The following is a 16265-nucleotide window of genomic DNA, read 5'->3' on the forward strand; positions in this document are numbered from 1 at the left end:
AGGGTGGCAATATTTAAATGTCCTTTTGGTATTTGTTCAGGCTCCCCTACAAATATTTCAGTAGGTACTAAGGATGAAGATCGTTGTTCTGCAACTTGGAAGATTTGAGTATTCAACATTTTTGTGTGGATGGTTATCGAATCTACCTTAGATGCTAGTTTCCTATGGATTTCATTTATGTGTATGTTATGATTTTTGAATTCATCATTTTGTTTAGTTTGAGAAATCGCAAAATTTTCCATCATGATTTCAAGATTGAAATTTTGGGGGGCTTTAACACTCTTTTATCCATGGAAACCCAGAGGTCCAACTACATGTCAAGGAAAAGGGTTTTGTAGGAAAACTTTGGGTTGTCTCTCCACCATGGATTATATGTTAGAATAATGATTACCTTTCTAGGAGTTGTTAATGTAATTAACTTCCTGTAAGTTGGACTCTTCATTAGAAATCATGTTACATCATTACCAGTATGGCCAATGACCCCATAAAATTTTCAAGGTGGAACATCATGGATGAAAAAACTTATATTCATTTTATTAAATTTCTAAAATAAAACATCAACTTTAGCAACAAGGTGATCTAAATCATCAACTCATATACTTGTCTTCTTTTGAGAGGCCTAAATGTTCAGTGGAGTTTACATCACTTACCTATTGGTAGTGATTTTTCACCATGTCTTCAATTAAAGCATACACGTCCTCTAAATTTTTGTTCATCAATGCTCCTCCTGCAGCTGCATCAATTATCATCCTTGTGGTGTACAAAAGACTATTATAGAATAGATGAGCAACCAACCATTTTTTAAGCCCATGATGAGGGCACATCCTTAACATTTCCTTAAATTCATCTCATTCTTCATGGAGATATTCTCCGTCCTTTTGGGTAAATTTTGTAATTTGGTTCCTTAATTGAGTTGTTTTATTAGGAGAAAAATATTTAGTGAGTAGTGAAATTTTCAATTGCTCCCATGTTGTGATGGAATTAGAGGGTAAAGAATGTAACCAAGCTCTAATGACGTCCCTAATGATAAAGGAAAAAATATTCGAATTCCAATGACGTCACTAGTGACTCCATTCAACTTCGGGATGTCACAATATTCAAGAAATATTGTCTATATCATGTAGTAAAATTACCATTCCACTATGACTAGTATGATATCGATTCATTTATTTTTATTTTATTAGCTAAAAATGAGTGAATTTATTTTGGTTTAGTTATTTTAAATGTCTAGAATTTCAAGAAAAAATAATGCTAAGATTATGATTTCTTATCTAGAACAAACTATGTAAAACATCATTTTTACTCTTTTCACGAGCATAAGCATACAAAACCTAAAATCTATGTGTCTTTTAATCATATGGAACCATCCCTATTTATATTGAAACTAATCATTCCGCATTTATTCCGTAATACTCACTAATAATACTCACTAATAAGTGAGTTTAATACTACTCCGGTCGGATTTATAAGCAAAAATGACAAGTTTTACGCTTATTAAGAAATATACTTAAGTGCATTTAAGTTTCTTGATTTTATGTGAGAGAGACAACACAATTACTAGTATATCCTTAATTAAATTGTCTTCTAGTAACAATAAAGTAATTAATGCAATGATACTTTTGGAATAAAGGCATTAAATGCACCTAGATTTGTTGACATTTGCTTATATTTAAGGTCAAAAAAATTAGAAGACTTTTGCTTATAAATAAGGCCGGAGGGAGTACATAATAAAATAAGGGAATATGGAAAGTTTGTAGCACGCAAGAGAAAGTGGAATAGACAAAACTGAAACAAAACAAAAAGTCTAGGAGGGCTATGACTATAATGGTCATTATGAACATATTGTAGTTTCTCTTGTCTTGGACATTTCTCGCTCAATTGAGGATCTGGTATGGTAGTGATGGCTACAGGTGTATAGTGGTCATTACAAACAAGTCGTAGTTTCCAATGCCACTTTAAGTTCTATACTTCATTCGTCCTCAGATTATCAGGGACATTCAAATATTTCCTGTTAGTCTTAATCACTTGAATGTAAATCTTGAATCTTCATTCCTCTCTATATCTCTAAAATAAACTAAAACACTAAAACATTAGTAAAATGGCAATAAAACAAAGTAAGAATAGTGAATTAACGATATAACTAAATAATAAATAACAATAAAAACTAGACTTATCAGAGACTTCCCCCGTAGTATGGTTGCAAAATTTGATGTAAACTCAATTTCTAATTATCTAGACGTGCATGACATCTCACAAACTTTCTAGGTCTACCAACACACGACGAACTGCATGGCCAACCCTCACCACCTTTATAAGGATGGGTATGTGGTGGTCCAGTAGCCATTAACTAATTCCTCATCGCAAAACGAAATAAGAGGTCTTTCATTTGTCTGTGGGTTTTAAGGTGTGGATTCTTTAGCAAGAGAAAACAACAACTCTCTCAAGAGGTAAATGATGGTTTTCGAAAAAGAGAATCTGATGAATATCGTCTCCTCTTCTTTTAAAGTGTGAGTTTATGGGTAGATTTTCCCAGCTAGCGCATAGCTGTCAGTTGGCGTAAGCCACAATGGATACCTCGTCCCACCATTGGATTTTTTTCTAAGTCCATTTTAAACCCTTGATTTTCAAAGGTAGGTGTGTTATTAGAACATGACATTTGTTATGTAATGAACAAAAATAAAATACCGCATATAACGATTCCTACAATGCGCCAACGATCCAATGTGTACCTAAAATATCTTAATGATAGGTTTAACTACAATGGGATGGAGGTCTCAAGCAATGTTTTCCCTTTTATACTTTCCTCAGCGCAGTAGGAAATGAAGGGGTGGTACCTGCAAACAATATCACTACTACAAATACTATATATTATGACAAAACTTCCACCTCAGTCAACAAAAAGCTGAGGTAAAATTCCTTGACGTGCTACGTTATTGTTTTCCAATAAATTATCATCCATTCCCCCGGCTTACGAAAAAATCGAGGGGTAAACTAATTCAGGGTACATGCTTCGAGTCCCAACAACTGCAACTTCTATTTATTTTTATTTAAAAGTGACACCTTTCTTATTATTTAAGATTTTTTTATTAAATATTCTCTTCTCTTGGTTTCTGAAATAATCGAGGGGTATCATGCACAAATTTTACTATAAAATGGTTCTTTCACTAACTTTTACCCTAAACCTAACTCAAACGTTCAACCGCATGAAAGTGTTTGTCATGAAAACATTGGAACTTATTTGTTTTATATCAGAAACATTGAAACATTGTTCTCTATGATGGATTGCAATATCAAAAAAATATTTGAGTTTAAGGTTTATTTTCTTAAATAATCATATAACTGATATTTATTTTATTTATCTAACTTTTTTTTATATCAGAACAAATGCATAAAATGTCCAACATTTGATATTCCCAAAGATTCAATAAAATGAAGATCCATCACTTATTCTGCACCTACAGTGATGACGATGAATCAGATTAAAAAATTCCTATATATTTTTACTTTAATATTCTGAGTAAACAATGTAATATTTTGTGTAAACAATATAATTTGAATTTTAAAAAATATTATTCCCCTCAATTTTGGTTATAAAGTATAAACTGAGAAGTATGTGACGCTAGTTTTGAAAATATAAAAAATATTTTTGTTGGAGATCGAACCAATGACCATTTCAACTATCCTCTCGATTATTCAAAAATCGAGAGATAAAGTGACAAGTTTTCATGACACACTTTGTTATCTCGCTTCTATCACTGAATTAGTGAGGTAAAATCCCTTTCGTGTCTGACATAACATGTATTTTTTGTAGTAGTGTATGATGTCTAAATCAATGATTAAATGAGACAAGAGAAGAATATTTTTAAATTTTTAGAGAATGTGTATGTTAATTATGACACTTTACCATCTTCATAGGTAGATTCTAGGGTTTTTGGACGTCTAAAACCTTCTTCTCATGAGAGGTGTCATGATATTACTGGTTGAGTGCTCTTAGGAAAGAAGTTGATATATTCTCAAGTGTGGCCTCCCTTCTTTGTTAGACCTCTTTTTCTCGTTATTCTCAATTTTGGCATTCTTAATATTTTTCATTGGGCTGGATTATCTTTGATATAGATTCATTTTAATGGGCTGATATTCTCCATGTCGCAGTCTAGACAGGAACATTTATCTTCTCTGAAAACTTTACCTCGTACCCCTACAATTGTACCCACACCCCTACATATACATTTTTTTTGACCAAAATACCCTCATATAAATAGGGTATATTTTTCAAAAATGAAAATTTTTCCCATTTGCGCGAAGACTTCCGGAACACATATTTTTGCATTTTTTGGCATTGTAAACCGAAACACTAAGAGTAAGTCTTCCGGTTCACATAGTGTATACCGAACACTTGTCTAAAGTCTTCTGGTTTGATGCCTTTTGGGGGCATTGAACCGGAAGTCTTTTAGAAAGTCTTCCGGTTTGGTTGGTTGTATACCGGAACTCTTTCTTAAAGACTTCCGGTTTGGATGAACTAAATCGGAACTCTTTTAAAAAGTGTTCCGGTAGTCATCCTTTTATTTTTCTACACCGGAACTCTTCTTTGAAGTGTTCCGGTGCGTTTTTTTAAAATTTTTTTTTTAGTAATTTTTTTATAATATTCTTTTGTATTGGTTCGAAGACGAGGTGCAGATGGTAGGATTCCACACCTCACTTTAGGCCGGGGCGCATCTTCATCTGCAGCTGAGCCGACTGGATATCCAGGAGGGTCGTACGATACGTCTCTTTTGGTGAAGTACAAGCATCATGTTGCTCGGCATTTATGGTTTGGTGAGGTAAATAAACAGGATATATTTGAAAATGAATAATAGTTGAATATTTTATATTGTGTTTTCTAATATGTGTTTTAATTATTTTTAGGAAAGAGGTCCAAAGAAAGAGTTGAAGGTTGCTGGACATGGACTGAAGCTGACATCTAGGGTTCCATTGGCTCTTCCATCACAGATGGAGAGTTGGGTATCTAGATCTGGTTTATCTTCACTTCAGAGAACTAGTCTGAACAAGATAGACATAAATCTTGTCTCTGCATTTATGGAAAGATGGCATCTAGAGACATCTTCATTTCACATGCCGTTTGGTGAAATAAGCATTACTTTGGATGATGTCTCCTGTCTGCTTCATTTGCCCATCAGGGGTATCTTCTGGAGTCCTCAGGATGCCACGGAAGAGGTAGCTGTTGAACTTGCTGTTGACTACTTAAGAGTGTCACAAGGTGAGGCACAATCACATGTTCGTAGCTGCAGGGGTTCATATTATAAGTTGGAGTGGTTATACGATTTATTCGTACAACATAGAGCTGCTTCCAACTGGGCATATGCGACCAGAGCATATCTGTTGATGTTGGTGGGTTCCACCATTTTTGCCGATAAGACCTTTACACTTGTAGAGGCACGATACCTCCTACTGCTTACGGACTTAGATAGATGTTCATGATATAGTTGGGGAGCAGCTGCACTAGTTACCCTATACATATATCTTGGAGATGCGTCCATGTTCAGTTGCAAACAGCTCGATGGATATCCTACTCTGCTACATGTATATAATTTAATTTTGTTTATTAAGTGTTGGATTCATTTTATAAAATATGTTAACTTAATTTATTTTATTTATTATGTTTGTATTTTGTAACAGTGCTGGATTCACGAATACTTTCCAACTGTTGGAAAAAGAGGGGAGAATTGGAAACCAGCTGATAATTGTGGTCTTCCTCGAGCGATGAGATGGTCTTATAGGCAAGGAGTCCTGAAGGTTGATGATTTATGACCTATTTTGGACGAGCTGACACCTGCCGATGTCATATGGCGTCCATTTGAGGATCATATAGCATGGCGTCAGTTTGATGAGATATGTCTCTACAGGGGCTGTTTATAGTGGGGTGACACAGTTGTTCCATACTTGCCTGACAGATGTTTACGTCAGTTCGGGTACAGGCAGTATGTTCCATCCCCACCTCTTGAATGTATGATGGCGACGGATATTGATGTTGATTGGATTGGTTACCATCAGAGTGTTATTGCTGTGATCCGTCCAACTACCCTGGCCACCACTCCATCTAATGTAGAAGATGATTATCTGGAGTGGTATTATTGTGTTTCGTATCCACGGTTGGTCCCTCCCCATCGTGACGATCCAAGAGAGGTACCACTTCCTGTATATGACGTCGGACCATCTGATCCTGATTGGGCTCGTGTATCTACATTGATTCATCGCTATCTGAGACAGGTTAATGCCGAAGAGGAAGATCCACAGTTTGCTGATTTATTTGAAGCTTTGCATAATCTCGTTCACATTGATTTATGTATTAAGTTTTAGAACTGAATATAATAGACATAATACAAAATTCATGTTTTGATTACATATTCATGTTTTGAGTACATATTCATGTTTTGAGTACATATTCATGCTAATACAGGTGTAAGTAATTGCCAATGTTGTAGACGTCCTACAAATCCTAACATCCAAGTAGTTACTGTATGAGAACGAAATTTCCTCCAATCTAATGTGACCGGTGGCAACGGAAACCCCTCTTTCATGTTAACCTGATAAAGTGAAATAATTAAAATATTAAGTCATATAAAATATTAAGTGAAATAAGTAAAATATTAAATCATATAAAATAACTTGTCATACAAAATACGTACCCGAACCCAATGATTGTGGTTAACAAAACCAATGCAATAAATAGAGACATTTGGTGAATGTGAACTTGTCATCGGAAAGAAAGTCATGCACGGATTTCCTAAACAGACAAGTACAACATTATAGCGATTCGCTATCAAGTAACCCATATCTGGTAGAGTCAACCATTTTTTAGGTGGTTGTGAACCAAAGGATTCTATCATCAAAGATTCTCTCACTTCTGACAACCGATTAGAAAATAACTTGTCATACAAAGTTGACCTATCCTTATCTATTATTTCCAACCCCAACTCTCTGCGAACCATTGACCAACCATCCTCACCATATCCATGCAATGATGCAATGACTCTAAATCCACAATTACCATCTGATTCAACATTAACTACATCTTCAATGTATGACCTAATATGATTAAGAAATTGAAGAGTGAATTGTGGTTGCTTCTTTGATAATTTTAACTTCTTCGAAGTCTGTGATGGTTGAGATTGCCTTTGTGAATATTGAGATGTCTTATCAACATACTCATGATACGAAGGGTCCCTATAAACATCATATTCTGCTGGTTTTTTCCCTTTCTTCTTCACTCCTCCTTTGGTTTTTAGTTTCTTAGGTGGTGGACACAATGGATTCATTGTTGGGTATGCTAATTCACATACCCTACTCTTTAATGCCCTTTTCCCAATAACATCTAATGAACTAAATCGTTTCCACAATTTATCCATTGCACAAGTCATATCCACCTCTGATCCATCATCTGCACCTACCTCTAACTCAACTTCCATAGTTAGTTTCCTCCAATGAACATGAACATCATTTATGGGTATCGGTATACCACCTAGTGTGTATCTTCCTAACTCACAAGCACAAGGTAACCCATAAGATGTTCTAAGAGTACAACCACATATTTTCCTGTTAGTTCCAACATAATCAACTCTCAATAACTCTTCAGCAATATGTCTCAAAGCAGCTCGAGATACGGAACCACGCAAATAACCATAAAAGGGACTTATGTGCGCGTGCTCAACTTCGTAAAAACTCTTTTGAAAAGAAGCTCTAATGTTTCCCAGTTGTAACCTCAAGTTGTTATTCATAGCTTCCCAATATTTGACCATGTCACCTATACTGTTTCCTAACATCTGCTTTAACTTCCAATGAGCAGAGTCAACCCTAAAAATATTGAAAATAACACATAAAAAATACATAGAAAAAATATCACATATAAAAATAACACATAAAAAATTATAAGACGTACCGATTAGTCGTTGTAATACCCAAATGTAGCACTCGATTAATCCATGCTCCAACAAATCTATGCCTATGTGGAGTCAACCACGTGTCTTTCACATAATTAATAAATCCACTATAATCAACACATGTTTGCTCAAGTTGATGCAACCGTTGACCATACTCAACCTCATCACTAGCCCAAACAACTTCCATCCATAATGTGTCTATCGTCTTTTGCAGGTCATTCACCACATGTTGTTTGCAGTTGGCACCAACGTTTTTGTTAATGTGAAATCTACATAGCAAATTAATCGACCTGGGAAACACAATTTCAATTGCTTTCATCAAAGTAAGATCTCTATCTGTCAAAATCACTTGTGGACACAAGTCTTTCTTCACAAACAACTCTTTTAGTTTCTCCAATATCCAACAAAAAGTCTCTGTCTGCTCAGACTCCATATACGCAAATGCAACAACAAAAGTTAACTCGGTTGATGTCATGCCAACAATTTTAAACAAAGGTTGTCTATATCTGTTTGTCTTGTAGGTGCTATCCATAACTAACACAATCGGAAAAATATTCAACAACTTAACTGAATCAGGATGGGCCCAAAATATCTCTCTCACAACTTCCGAGTCATTCTTTTTTCTAGTCCAATAGACATAGCCTGCATCCTCAATAAGCTTAAACAAATGTTGTATCTCACTTCTAGGACCTCTTATCTCTTTTAGTATCACACTCTTATGCTTGTATACTTGCGTAATCCAAGTGACATTCTCAGGATCTCGGTCTTGCAAGGAAAGCAATATATGTCTAGGTGGTACATGTCTCTTTGTCAAATCAGCGACATGTTGCTTCTCATCTGTGGTCAACCTACCAATAAAGGAATGACCTTCTAATCTATCAGGTAAATCATGATTATGTAACCCACATTTTACATCAATCTTCCAACCAGATCCATCTTTCTCCGGAGTCGACCTGATTTTAAATGGGCATCCACATTTCTTGGACGCACTTTAGGTACCACTATCAGTACTCTTATGTTTCCCACCTTTATCACAACCAAATATTAATTTGTTACTTCTCCCTCTCTTCCATGTTTCAGTATCTGAACGACTGATAACAACAATTACTTTATTATCGATTCCAACCTCTTTAATCCATCTGATCACCTCTTCTCGTGTACCAAATCTTTCAGTCGTTATAAACGCATCAGTAGTATCTACACATATTTGGGGAAGATTTTTCATTCCTGCAAAATAAAAAAAAATTAAATTATAAAAAAAAAGCAAACCGGAACACTTCTTGAAAGAGTTCCGGAACACATAAAACACAAACCGGAACACTTCATCAAAGAGTCACCACAAGAAAACTAGCAAATTGCGACGGTTCATTTTGACAGGTTACGACGGTTAGAACCGCTGCAATTTTCATGTTACGACGGTTGTAGCTTTGTCCCAGAAACGTGCGTCGCGAGGCTATATTGCTACGGTTGTCAAAACCGTCATACCAACCGTCGTTCTTTCTCACGACAGTTAGAGAAATGACGTAACTTGAATATTGCGACGGTTACCAACCGTCGTGGAATTTCGTTTTGATTTTTGTTTTCATTGTTGATTGCGACGGTTTCAAACCCTCACGAGTGTCACATCCTGACTGTTACCAACCGTCGTGGAATTATGTTTTGATTTAAAAATTTTAAATAAAATTTATTTGGCAAAAGTTGAAAGTTGTACTAATTATTTAATTTTTACTTTTAGCAACAGTGTAAACCATTATTAATTTTTATCTATAGTATTATTTTTTTATAATATTTTTTGTTTTTTAATTATTATCTACTAAAATATTTTTAAATATAGTATATTTTTTAAAATTATTTCTACTAAAATATTTTTATTTATGGTATTATTTTTTTGTAATATTTCTTTATCTTTTTATTTTATTTTCTATCACTTTTTAACGTAGTAAAGTTAATTCCAATAAAAAACATGTAATATCAAATAAGCATCATGATATCAAAAAAATGGTAGCTCCATAATCATGTCATGTAGTACAAAAAACCAAAAAAAGATATCAAATCATAATCTTATAATAATAAGCATCCTATTGCCACAAATATAAGGGAACGTTCATAATCTAATTGATTCATAGAAAAGTCTAATTTGTCCTTCTTGATGATCCATTATCTGCAATTCGGTAGCTAGACTCAGAAGAACGTCTTCCATCAACAGGTGATTCCAATCCCTGAACAAAATATATATTAAAATAATACTCTTTAAAATAATGCTCATGCAATTTAACTTCAAATGCATCAAAATATACATGTCTTCCACTAGAATTTTGCATTTGCATTAAGAGTTCAATTTCCTCCTTCCTAGCATTGTCCCTTTGCTTTAAGAATGCGATTGCCTCCATCAATTCATCAATTTTTGAATTCTTTTCTTTAAGTGCATTAATTTCTTCTTGCATTTCCTTTATTTTTTCATTTTCTTCAAAAGAAGACGATGATCTCGTAGATCTATTAATTTGAGATGGCGTAACTCCAAGTCCCATGCTACGAACATATCCATGATGTTCTTTTCCAAATACTTTCTCAAATGCCTCATTTTCAGACACGGAATCCTTAATTGCAGCTTGTAATTTTTCCTGCACATGCAAAAGAGAAAACTGAACTACTGTTTATATAATAAGGATAATTTATATTAGTAATAAGTTCCAATACATTGCACTTTCATACCAAATTATTTATAAAATACAAGTTCTAGTCCATTACACTTTCATACCAAAGTATTTTTTTAAATACATAGTCCACTGATTGCACTTTTCTCAACATAGTATTTAAGACCAACTCCACTATTCGCTGCTATATGTGATATGAGAATAGTGCATGCACTTTTCTAAACCCCCATTTATGTACTATAGGAACTTATGAATATATATATATATATATATATATATATATATATATATATATATATATATATATATATATATATATATATATATATATATTATACTAATTTATATACTAATTTATGTACTATATGATCAAAGAAAAACACATATGCGTATTGAACATAGAAATTGAATACACGGAAGTTAAATATATTTTGAATATTTAAAAAGTAATGTCCATAAGTGTATTTCTTAAGTTGCTACTATAACAGTAATGTCCATAAGTGTATTTTTTAAATACATTTTAAGTTGCTACTGTTTCAGTTACTTGGAAATGATTGAAAAATGTATATCTTAAGTTGAAAAATGCTAATATATGGGAAATGAGTTTGATAGAATTACAGTGGCTACTTTGTTGTATGCTTATAATAGTACATAAAATTAAAATCACCACTAGGTTACTTAGTATTACAACGGCCACTCATTTAATTCCTAAGTTACTTAGTAGAACACAACTGAATTGTCTAAGCATAAATTAAATATATCATGAGACAAAGTAACTATAGAAAAAATAATCATAATTTTTAACATAACTTAACCAGTTTTCAGACAGGTTCTCCCCACCTCTATAAGATGCCAAAATGTTTGATTTTTTTCTCAAACCTTAAGGAGACTAAGAAATATTTCAAAAGAATTAACTTGTACTTACATTATTGTTGTATGCATCTTCATTGACAAAAGACCCATTAGACTTTTTATGAGAAATTGCATACATTTCTCCTATAAAATCTTTGAAACAATTGGCAACGGTCATCCTTCCATTTCTTTGCAGCAGAAGCAAGTATGTAATCTTTGTCATGCCCATCATCAGCAACAAAATGGCGCTAACCATAAGAATAAAAATTAGTTGAACAAAGCAAATAATAATCACCATGAAATTAATTAAAAAAAAAATATAATTGTTTATTAATAATACCTTTATCTTTGAATCATAAAACTTTGTTTTTCTATCCAATGGAATATCCCTCCAACTCTCGAACATTATGGGAAAGTCTTTAAACATTCTAATAATTATTCCCAAATACCCTGCTAACAAACCAGCTGATGGTCCTACTGCACGATGAGTCTTATCCCATTCAAGTATTATCCATGTTCCACCAGACTCTGATTTTGCAACCAAGTCTTTCACACATAAACGTGTGTTTGAAACATAACCCTCCTCATCTATCACATAAAAAAGTAAATAAATTAATGTCATAACTCAACTATGTAAAAAAAATTAAATTATTTACAGATACTTTAACCTTAACTTACTTACTAATAACATTTACATCCCAATACTCAGAACTAGTGACTCGAACGACATCTTCTGCCCCATCTTCTACCACAACATCTTCAGTCTCGTCTCCTACCACAACATTTTCAGTATCATCTCCTACCACAACATTTTCAGTCTCATCTTCTACCACAACATCTTCAATTGTAGTTTGGATTGGCGGGGGGATTATTGTAGTTTGGATTGGTGTAGGGGTTATTGTAGTTTGGATTGGTGTAGGGGTTATTGTAGTTTGGATTGGCAGAGAGGCTATTGATGATTTTTGAGTTGTCGTTGAACGTAGGCGCTTCTTGTTTACTTCAAGCTCTCCAGGTTGTACAAACCTCGGACGACCCTTCACAGACTAAATAAAATGCATCAGTGAATATTAGTCAACAATCAATACAATTAATTTGTATAGAGTAGTATTGAGAATTTATTACTAACCGATGATGGTTTTGAAGAAGACGAAGATGATTTGTAAAGGGATTGAGAGATTTTAGTAAGATTGAGAGCCTGCATCTTTTTTTGATTCTCTTCAATTGTTTTGCGGCGAATATCCTCATATGATGAATTCATTCTTTCACAACAAACATCAACTGCAAGAAAAATTATGACTACAAATTTAGTAAATATAACATAAACACAAAGAGTAACATAAATTATGACTACAAATTTAATAAACATAACATAAACACAATAAATTAAAAGATAAATTATGCAATAAAACATAGAGTAACAATGCCCTTGATGGGAAAATAGTAAGTGTACTATTTTTCTCACTGTAGTAATAAAAGGGAAATTCCCCGTTTGTCGATCTCAAGGACTGCTTGACGATACAGAGTTTATCGATTATTTCAATTAGACAAAAAGCTTTGGTTTTTGTGATATGAGTAATTGTACTATCAATTGCAAATAAATCAAACAAATACAATGGTTGAACGAGAGATAAATTAGAGTAGATTGCTAGGGTACGGTGAATGAAACTTCCTGTAACAGATATAATTTATGAAGGCTTTGACAATAATCTCGTCCGATTGATTCCGGTCCTCAAGGGTATCTATTCCTAAGTCCTTAGTGAAAAGACATTTGATTATGTAACCTAATTACTATGTCCATAAATAATTAGGTTCATACTCAAGCATTCGAATATCAAGAATTTCCGGTCAGACAGAAAATCCCTAGTCCTAGGCGATCTTTACTATCCAAAGTTCTTATACAAATCAATGAATAATTGCTGTCCAACTAAAACTATTCATATTAATCATCATTCGTTGGTCCGACGAATAAAGCATAAAGAACGGTAATAAGAACAAATCAATTGAGATGAAGAAATAGTCAATGCATTCATAAACATAAAATCTGTCACATTCAGAATCAGGGTTACCCCCCTAGCAATGGGGGGTTTAGCTACTCATAATAGAAATAAAAACAAAGATAGAAATTGTTGTCATTACAGAATTTCTTGAGAAATCAATCTTCAATCGTCGAAAAACTCTTGAACATATGAATCCCCTGATAATCCTCGAGTCTCCAGCTCTCAAAACGCTTCTTTTTTCTCCCCAAAATTGTCCAACCCCTGGAAAATCGTGTTCTCCCCTCTAAATAGCTATTCAGTTGGAATTTTACTGATTTTGGGCTTCATACGCGTATTGCCCAGTCTGGTACGCGTATTACACGTAAGACAGCCTCTGATACGCGTATTGCCCAGTCTGGTACGCGTATTGCCCAGTCTGGTACGCGTATCACCAGTTTGGTACGCGTATCACCAGAAGCTTGTCTTTTTGCTAGATTTTCCATCCCTCTGGTCATATACGTATGCTACGCGTACTGGGAAGGTCCATACGCGTATCATGTAAGGCCATACGCGTATGGACAACAGGTTCTCCAAGAATTGATTTTTTCTTCCGTTTTCTTGCTCGGGCTTAATTTCGCATCTGACGTTTGATTTCCTGAGCTTCCAGACTAGTTTTTTGACCTGCTAACATACCCAAAAGTGTAAAATATCATCAAGAAACTCATAAGTAACAACACACTTCATATTATAGAATTGAGCTTATATCTAACTAAAAATGCTTCAGTTTACGCAGTTTACCTGACTTATTTACGGTTAAATAGTGAAATACCTAGCATAAATGGTGACTGATCACAACCCCAAACTTAGCTTGTTGCTTGTCCTCAAGTAACATTTTATTACCATCAAAGATCATGTCACCCCAAACTTACTGTAAAACAGTTCTTGCCACAATACTGCTGAAATCTTTCGCACTGGACCTCTTGATGTTTTTTTTTCAGGTTTTCTGATTTTTCCACATAGCCAACGAGCTAGAAACTCTTTCCCTCAGAGATATGACTTTACCTGTCAGCTTATATCACACTCTCACCAAGTCTCTCTGGGTTAAAGTGTTATCAGACTCAAATCACAATATGCAATATCAAATCAGAAGTTTGAATAAATTCTCTCATCCTATCAACATGTACAATCACACACACTTTTTGAGGTCTTTTGGGTTGTAACGGGGCTTTGGTTTAGGTAGGGTGTGAAATTGGGTATGAAATTGGAACAAAGGTTTTTTGGTTCAGAGTATATGAAATCATTCTCTCACTACGTTTCTTTCCTATTATTCCTGTTGGGTTTTGTATTCCTCTTTTCCTTTTTTCTATAGTGAATGTAGCATTTTTCAAAAGCTGTTCTTTTATTGTTTTTCGCTTTTCTCTTTCTTTCTTTTCATTTTTTTTTATTTTTTTTTTATTTTTATTTTTATTTTTTTTTATACTACATTCACTTACTATTCACTTACTGCCAGCAGCCACACCAGCAAAGCTACCCCAAACTTAAAGGTTGCTATTCCAACAGCAACCCCAAACTTAGATAGAAACGTAGAGATGAAATCAATCCTCACATACTCTGAACAGGGTAGGATAGTTACAAGGTCATGGATTGAGAAAAACGGGTATATCAGAAATAAATGATTAACAGGCTCAACAGGGTGAAACAATGGATAATAATAAGAAATGGGATGGCTAGAAAGGCTCTAGGTGATAAACAAAAACATGCCTCAGTGTGTGTATTCGTACAGCTAATAATAACAAAAGAACATACGCAAACCATGATTGATAAAGACATACCTGATATCTCTCATATGATGATAAGTGTTTGGCTTTTTCTGATCTCACCAGGACGGGTTAAGCTGACTTGTTCTATCATACCTCCGAGTTCAAAGCTCATGTGCTCGTGGTTCTGATGTTAATCTTAACCAATGCGTCCAATCATAAACAACAGTATCTACCGTCGAGGGGACTAAATGAGAGGACACCCAAGTATTTGGTGTAAGTGATCCAGATAACCAATAGCCAGACATAGTCACATATCTAACGAAATAAACAGGAAAATGTAGGTAAACAAAATCAAATTCATTAGATTAAGACAACCCATAATAGGTGTGTCATACCCCAAAATTTGCCCATCAATAGTTCAAGACATTTTTCAGGGGCATTCCGACTCATTTTATGGCACTGATCTTAAAGGGACAAAGGCCCAGCTCACGAATGGCCAAATCCAGAAAATGGCCCAAACTGGCCTGTTCGCTACACGCTCGCCTAGCGAACGTTACGTTCGCTACACGCTCGCCTAGCGAACGTTCGCTACACGCTCGCCTAGCGAAGCAAACGTTCGCTACCAGCTCGCCTAGCGAGGCTGACAGACAACAAAAAATTTCGGGCTTCGTTCTGAGCCCATTAGGTCATGAAAAAGGGCATTATAAATACCAGCACTTCAGTAATGAAAAGAGGAAACGAAAAAAGGAAAGAGGACGAAAAAAGGAGGAAAGGAGAACTCTAGCAAGCAAACCCTAGCGCTCACAAACGGAAAACCCTAAAGGAAACCCTGAAGGCCGCTTCCCCGCTCCGAAGCTACCACCGCCCAACTCAATCCGGCTCGCCAATTCAAGGTTGCAATTCGATTGCAAACAGGTTTGCATTACTATTATCGCTTTATTTTCTTAATTTGCATGTGATACCGCTTTATGTTCTTAACTTGCATGTGATATTATAATTGAATTCATAAACATATTTGAGGTTTTGCATGTGAATTTAAGTGTGCCTGAATATTGTGAATGCTGAACCGTATAATTATGTGTTGGATGC

General features: G+C 34.6%; 1 non-coding gene across 1 annotated transcript; it reads left to right on the forward strand.

Annotated features, from left to right (window-relative positions):
• Positions 1–804: 804 nt before the first annotated feature.
• LOC127099261 (small nucleolar RNA R71) lies at positions 805–910 on the forward strand. Its single transcript, XR_007793786.1, has one exon. It is a non-coding gene; the product is annotated as a small nucleolar RNA R71 (small nucleolar RNA).
• Positions 911–16265: the final 15355 nt, after the last annotated feature.

The sequence above is a fragment of the Lathyrus oleraceus genome, chromosome 6 (genome assembly GCF_024323335.1).
Source record: "Lathyrus oleraceus cultivar Zhongwan6 chromosome 6, CAAS_Psat_ZW6_1.0, whole genome shotgun sequence".
Lineage (NCBI taxonomy): Eukaryota > Viridiplantae > Streptophyta > Magnoliopsida > Fabales > Fabaceae > Lathyrus > Lathyrus oleraceus.